General features: G+C 35.2%; 1 protein-coding gene across 1 annotated transcript in view; it reads right to left on the reverse strand.

Moving 5' to 3' along the window:
* Positions 1–5,327, reverse strand: part of LOC107739319 (SH3 domain-binding protein 4-A-like) — a 39,619-nt gene extending 34,292 nt beyond the window's left edge. The window contains exon 1 of the mRNA XM_016551407.1: positions 5,245–5,327. The gene's annotated coding sequence lies outside the window, so the exon portion shown is untranslated. The remainder of the gene's footprint in view (positions 1–5,244) is intronic.
* Positions 5,328–7,234: the final 1,907 nt, after the last annotated feature.

The following is a 7,234-nucleotide window of genomic DNA, read 5'->3' on the forward strand; positions in this document are numbered from 1 at the left end:
ACAGACCCCTGGTTGAAATAATATCTATAAAATATCTAATCAGCACAAATTGTAAAATTACAACACAATAAATATTCCACAATTTAAAATCACAATTTAACTTGAAATGAACTAATATTTATAAATGTCATGAAACATTCACAAACACCTCGTTGAAAACCTAAGAGTTTAAATATTTTACCCAAATTTATGGTGAGAATTTCAGCGGAAAAGCTTAATTTCCTTGAAAATAGCGTTACAAATAAATAAATAAATAAATAAATATTCTTTTCCCCAGCAAAATATAATTTATTTAATTTGAATTTAGGCACAAAAAATGAGCAGTTCTTGACTCTTTTCATGCTCAACTTGAACTAAAATGAACCAAGATGGCTAGTTTATATATAAACACATCTGCGGCTGATGAATCATCAGGAATCAGAGGGTTAATGACAGTAGTGCATGTAGTGCAAGTGCTAAAAATGTAATTAAATTAAATAATATAAAATAAAATATTAATTCTGTTTAAGTGCAGGTTGTCATGAGATTATTATAATTTTATATAATTATATACTGTAAATTGTATATAATTTTTAACTTTCACAAACATTCACAAACACCTCGTTGAAAACCTAAGAGTTTAAATATTTTACCCAAATTTATGGTGAGAATTTCAGCGGAAAAGCTTAATTTCCTTGAAAATAGCGTTACAAATAAATAAATAAATAAATAAATATTCTTTTCCCCAGCAAAATATAATTTATTTAATTTGAATTTAGGCACAAAAAATGAGCAGTTCTTGACTCTTTTCATGCTCAACTTGAACTAAAATGAACCAAGATGGCTAGTTTATATATAAACACATCTGCGGCTGATGAATCATCAGGAATCAGAGGGTTAGACAACAGGCTTAAATTCTCATGTTTGAGTCCTGAAAACAAACCGCCCTGGTCTTGGTCCTGATCCCAGCTAAAGACACCCACTGATAACATCAACAATACACTCCCTCATCCCAACACACAGAAAAAGCAAAAGAGAGTGTATAATTCTAGGGTATTCTGAGTAATACTTACCCTTAGCTCAACTGAAACTAGCGGCTTTCTTTATATATAGCATCCTAACGCAAACTGTCTATAACAGTCATTCATATTGGAAGAGCTACGGGACTGGAAAGGCCATTTGGATGTGAGCTGAACTAGATCAGGCCTGCTTGCCTCAGGATAAATGCTGTAAAAGCCACAATTTACTTACAATGTAATCTCTCCTGATGGCCAACTCTGAAACATAAATCCTCGTAAAACTATCTGCTATTTTATGCCCTGGCCTTTTTTTCACAGTCTGCTGCCATCTGACTGGAGGGGGATTTTAACACTGCTGTTCTAAGCTGGACTAACATGGCTTTATGTACAGTGGACAACACAAATAACAGAGAGTGATTTTTTTGCTGATGGGTTCTTCTTTGAAAGCAATGTTTGGGCTTTGATACAAGTTTAGCTGTGGACAGCATGTTGTAGTTTATTTTATTCACTTTGATACTTTTAGATTTTGGACAATGTCTCACACCAGACAGCATCTGAGACATGTTGTCATTTATCATTTATGTTTTAATTTATTGTGGTTTTACAGTTTGTGTATATATTTTTTTCATTACTTTCGGATTTTTTTTGTGGTGATTTTTAAAATGACCGTGACGTGCTAAAGGTTGCATTAAAGGTTGTCATTTAATTTATCACTTTTTCATCGTCCATTTCAGATGGACGATTTTGGACAATGCGTATTGCTCGGTTTTCTTTTTCTGAACGAGACAGAATGTGTGACATCATTTATTTTAGTTATGTTATATATATATCCCACAATCCTGTGCGTTCCATTCCATGACGGTTGAGTTAAAAAATAAAGATGGCGTCTGAAAGTTGCGTTTGGTGGTCAGTTTGTGTGTAAATGTATATTTAATATCTAACTTTTTTGCACTTTTGATGTTATTTCTAGCGAGGAATCAGTATTATAGTAATTAAATATTTGTTTAGTTATCACAAAAACTCGTTCTATTTTGTTGTAGATCATTAAACCGTTACGCTGCCTCAGAAGCCGGTCCGAAATCAGCTTCATGAGGTGCCTTCGTGCAAAAACGCTGCCTGGAAAGTCATTGCATCATACGGCAGCGAGGCAGCAAGTCAGCTGCCTAAGTTTTCGGATGCAGCCAAACTAAAAAAAAATTCCAGGCAGGTGTATTGGGGCAAGTTGGAGCTAAACTCTGCAGGACACCGGCCTTCCAGGATTGTGTTTGGACACCTCTGCGTTAAAGGTTTTCGTTAAATTTATCACTTTTTTAAAAAATGGAGACTACAGCCGTATAAATTTCAGACTGGTGATTTTGGACAATGTGTTTTATGTGTATTATTATTTATTTTTTAGCTTTTTTTATATATAATTTTTTCTTCACTTTTGGTATTTTTAGTGGTAATTACATTTCTGTGCTGTGCTAAAGGTTGCGTTAAAGTTGTCGTTAAATGTATTGTTTTTAGAACGTACACTGTAGTTGTACACATTTCAGTCGGACGATTTTGGCGAATGTGCCTTGCGTTTTTTTCAACGCGAGAGAATCTGTGAAATGTCATTCATTGTAGTTATTTTATTATATATGGATACTGTAGTCATACACATTTCAGATGGACAATTTTTGGATTTTGGACTTGTGTTGTTGTTGTTTTTTTCATAACGATTATTACGATTATTTATTTTTTTGTGTTTTTTTTATATACTTCATTTACTTTTTTTTTTTGTTGTTGTTGTTAAATTAGCATGCTGCACTAAAAATTTAGCTAAAGATGCTTTTTTAAAACAATCACTTTTAAAGAATGAACACTACAGCTTTACACATTTTAGACAATAAAATGTAATTTTGGAGGTTCTGTCTTTTTTTTTGTAAAGTGTCAAGTAAAAAAACACTACAACTAATTTTTTAAAGCAAAAACTCTTCTCAATGAGAAACATGTCCGATCGGGATCAGGTGACTTTGAACAATGAAAATATACACAGCTTCCTTAAGACCGATTAGCAATCGTTGGCCAATTACGAGAGAAAATAATTTTGACTTAGTTCGTAAAAACACATTTACATTACGTGTACAATAATGCACTTACAATGAAAGTCTACGACATGAGGCATTTCTAACATTTAAAAGCAAAAATGTCAAACTTGTACCACAAAACCTGAACAAAAAGTGTTGTTTGAGCTGTGAAGTATTTTCTAAACATAACTAGATGAACCTCTTGTTATGAGATAGCAACATTATTTGAGAAACATGTCCGATCGGGATCAGGTGACTTTGAACAATGAAAATATACACAGCTTCCTTAAGACCGATTAGCAATCGTTGGCCAATTACAAGAGAAAATAATTTTGACTTAGTTCGTAAAAACATACATATTTACATTACGTGTACAATAATGCACTTACAATGAAAGTCTACGACATGAGGCATTTCTAACATTTAAAAGCAAAAATGTCAAACTTGTACCACAAAACCTGAACAAAAAGTGTTGTTTGAGCTGTGAAGTATTTTCTAAACATAACTAGATGAACCTCTTGTTATGAGATAGCAACATTATTCCTGTGAGTTGAGTTTGCCAATAAACAATGTTTTGTGAATAGTTACGTCACGTTCTACTCTGTCATCCTTCTGCCAGTTTTACGGACTTGACGACTTACATGGTTATAAATTAGCACATACATACAAGGTTAGTAAGTTATTATAATCACACTAGTCTCATCATGTCAACACATATAACTGTTAAAGTCTGACTTGCCATACTGTAGCAAAGCTTTAACTCCATTGTAAGAACGTTACTGTACAAGCATCTTTTGTTTGTTTTTACAAACCAAAGAGCAAGTCCAAATCAAATAAGCCAATTTTTTTTTTCCTGTGGTTATAGACAGCAAAATGTTAACATGGTTAACTTGTATTGAATCTGGAACTGTTGTAACATAACTTTTCAAGATTTTGAGACGTTTCCTGACCCAACAAAAATAGTTTCACTACAAACAAGCTTACGAAAAGAAGACACACACACACACACACACACACACACAAACACCGATCTAAAGTAGCAGCAGCCATTTGTTCTGCAAGTCATGAATGTTTAATATACCACGTAACTTGAAAATAAATTGTTAATATAAGAGGGGGGAGCTGAGGTCTTGTAGAAAAACGAGGCTGAGTTATGCCACAGGTCAATCCTGTTCCATTCAAAGTCTGAAAGGAATGTGGAAAGGGGAGGGAGGAAAAGGAGAAGGGATAGACGGCTGGGAATGGGAGCGGAGAGGGAGGGGGGGGATGTATAGGATGTCCTCACCATTAGAAATGACCACCAGGGTGGTCGTGACTATCAAACACTGATAACCACGGTAACAAATAACCAACTGTCAAGTTGTTCCTAATGAAAATGTACCATGGTAACCATAGTTTCAGTAGTTTAGTAACTAGAATTAGCTATTGTAATCAAATTTATACACCACTGAAAAAAATGGTGTAGAAATAGTTTTTACTAAGAAACAGCTAGCAATTTTTACAAACAATTACAAAGAAACAGCAAGTAACGCACTTTGTTACTTCAAAACTTAAAACAACAATCCTTGTTTTAATTACATCTTTGAGAAATCATTTTACAGTGCACATTAATAACTTTTCAGTAGTAGTAACTGCAGTTATTATGGTATTTTGGCATAAACGTGTATATTTAAAATGGTTTTTGGCAACTTGAAAGACACATGTTTGAAGAAATCAATATAAATATTCAAAAATACAGATATTTTTGAAACACAGGAATAAGTGGTTCATAAGGGAAACTCTGGGAACGTCCAATTCCATATCAATTAATGAGACTATTCACAATCAAAATGAATTAATATTCACAATCCATCCATGAATTGAATTTATTCAATCAATAAATTAAGATTTTTTTTTCGTTCTAAAAACATTTACTATTTTTTATGTATGTAGGCTATATATAATTCATGTTGCCTTAATAATCTGCCCATTTAAGTTTATGCATTTAAAATTTGAATACATCTGATAGGCTATATGTTCAACTTCATGTTTGTTAAAGCAGCTGAAATGTTACAAGAAACGCATGTTCAACAAAACACTGAGCGCTGAGACAGTAACACAAACATTTCGGAGGTTTCGAAATATAATCCGAATATATTCAAAAGCAGCCAAGAGGATTAACAGGCACTAAAGCGCAGCGATGGCAAAAAACTCACCTCTGCATTCCTGTTATGTTCATCCAAAGCAGCGCGCAGATGTAGTGTGGAGTTCGTCACTTCACTTTGTGCTTCTTTGTGGCTCTTGGGCAAACGCGGCTCGAATCGCATCTGGGCGGGGCCGGAGCGCCGGTGATGTCACGGAGAGGGGCGGGGATTCGGAGACGGCTGGGCGGAGACTGGAATCCGGTGGTTCGCCATCTGTCACCGCGGGCCCTCCAGGAAAATCACTTTTCCCCTGGAGTCTAGAGTTTGCCTGATCAATTATTCATTTCACTGAGTGATGATGCGGATGATTTTCATTCTATCCCCTACATCATGCTTTCCATCACTTTCATACTTATTCTCCTAAGAACAGACTGAAAATATGATATAGTATCATTTCTGATATAATGTAATATTAAATATAAAACATATTAATGACTCATTTTAGTGGGATTGGATTTATTAATTTATTAACAAATTAACAAATCTAATCTGTTCAATGATGAACATATTTCAATTTCGTAATTAAAATTACATTTATTTTGCGGGGCATACATTAAAATTGTCAAGGTGGTATAACGATATAGACATGCTAAAAAAAATTAAAATAATAAGATAACATTTAAAATTTTGACCAAATAATGGCTGAAATCCTTGAAAAGGGATATTTTGGTGTGTTTTCATAAAAGAATCAGAAAAGGTGAAGCAACTTATTTCTCTCATTTTCCCCCCACCAAATCAGTCAGTGTGGTACTATAAAGTGGTCAAAGGTTTGCCGGTTGGCACTGTACTATTCTCCTAGTCATGCACCAGCCAAGAAAGTGCCAATGATGAACTGGAATGCTAACAAACAGGTCCTTTCAGGTACAGGCTGCAGGCTGTGCTGCTTGCTTTATATGGTTAAGGCTAGAAGTGATACAGCAAAAACTACTGGGCATGCGCACATCAATATAGCGTAATTTTTCTCACACTGTACAACAATGATTACTATTTTTGCATTATTGTAAGGGGTAGGTTTAGGGTTGGGGTAGGTGTAGACGTTAATAAAACACAATCTAATAGGTAGAAAATTCAATTTATTGTTAGCTTCTGGTTTTTGCTGTATCCCTTCTAGCCACAACCGCTGTGTATATCCACAGTTCTAGCTCTCCCGGTTTCCCTGTTTGAATGGCGAATACAGACTACTGCCACCTGCTGGTATGGGGGAGTTATGTTCTTTCACGCAAGTGCAGAGCGAACACGCTAGTTGGCCATCGGCTGTAGTCTGTCCGTTGTGTTCTAGCGCAACTTTTTCTGCCCCGATACAGGCGATGCAAGGCAACACCACAGTCGGCATTCCTTAGCATTAGTTCTTTGGCATCGGTTTGGTGTGCCCCTACTCTAATAGGTCACATAACAATGACAACATGAGGAATGTAGTATGTCTGGTATGTAGTAGGTTACATTTTTAACGGTCGCAAATAATACTTATTCAAAAGAAGTACCTGCGCAGAGACTATGCGATTTCGGACGCAGCCATAGAGTTTGTTGAGTATAACCAGCGTGAAGGCAGCCATTTTGTTGTCATGTGACTATGAACGGGAAGTGATCTCATGAAGTGCCTGCATTCTAATATGCATAGTAAGTGAAAAACAGTAGCTTTGTGAAAACAGTAGTATGTGAGTTCACAGTATTTATAAAACCGTAGGCAAAAAGTACCGGGATGACCTACTACTTCCAGCGAGATCCTGAAATCCTAAGAAATCAAGGTTATTCTGTTTAGTCCCTACTGGTGGATATTGTAATTACACAATCTGACAGCAAAAGCATACTTCTGAGTTAAGTTATAAATCATAAAACATCTATTTACAGTGTCTGTCGATTAATATTTATGTGTGCATGCACAAGATAAAAACCCACCAAGGAAAAAAGAGCAACAGGAAAAAAGCCTTCAGCTTGGAGTTTGAAGTTCCAGAAAGCTACAAAACCTTTATATATATATATATCCACAAAAATGCGTGGGGGT

The sequence above is a fragment of the Sinocyclocheilus rhinocerous genome, unplaced genomic scaffold, assembly GCF_001515625.1.
Source record: "Sinocyclocheilus rhinocerous isolate Xijiao unplaced genomic scaffold, SAMN03320098_v1.1 scaffold945, whole genome shotgun sequence".
In the NCBI taxonomy this organism is placed as follows: Eukaryota; Metazoa; Chordata; class Actinopteri; order Cypriniformes; family Cyprinidae; genus Sinocyclocheilus; species Sinocyclocheilus rhinocerous.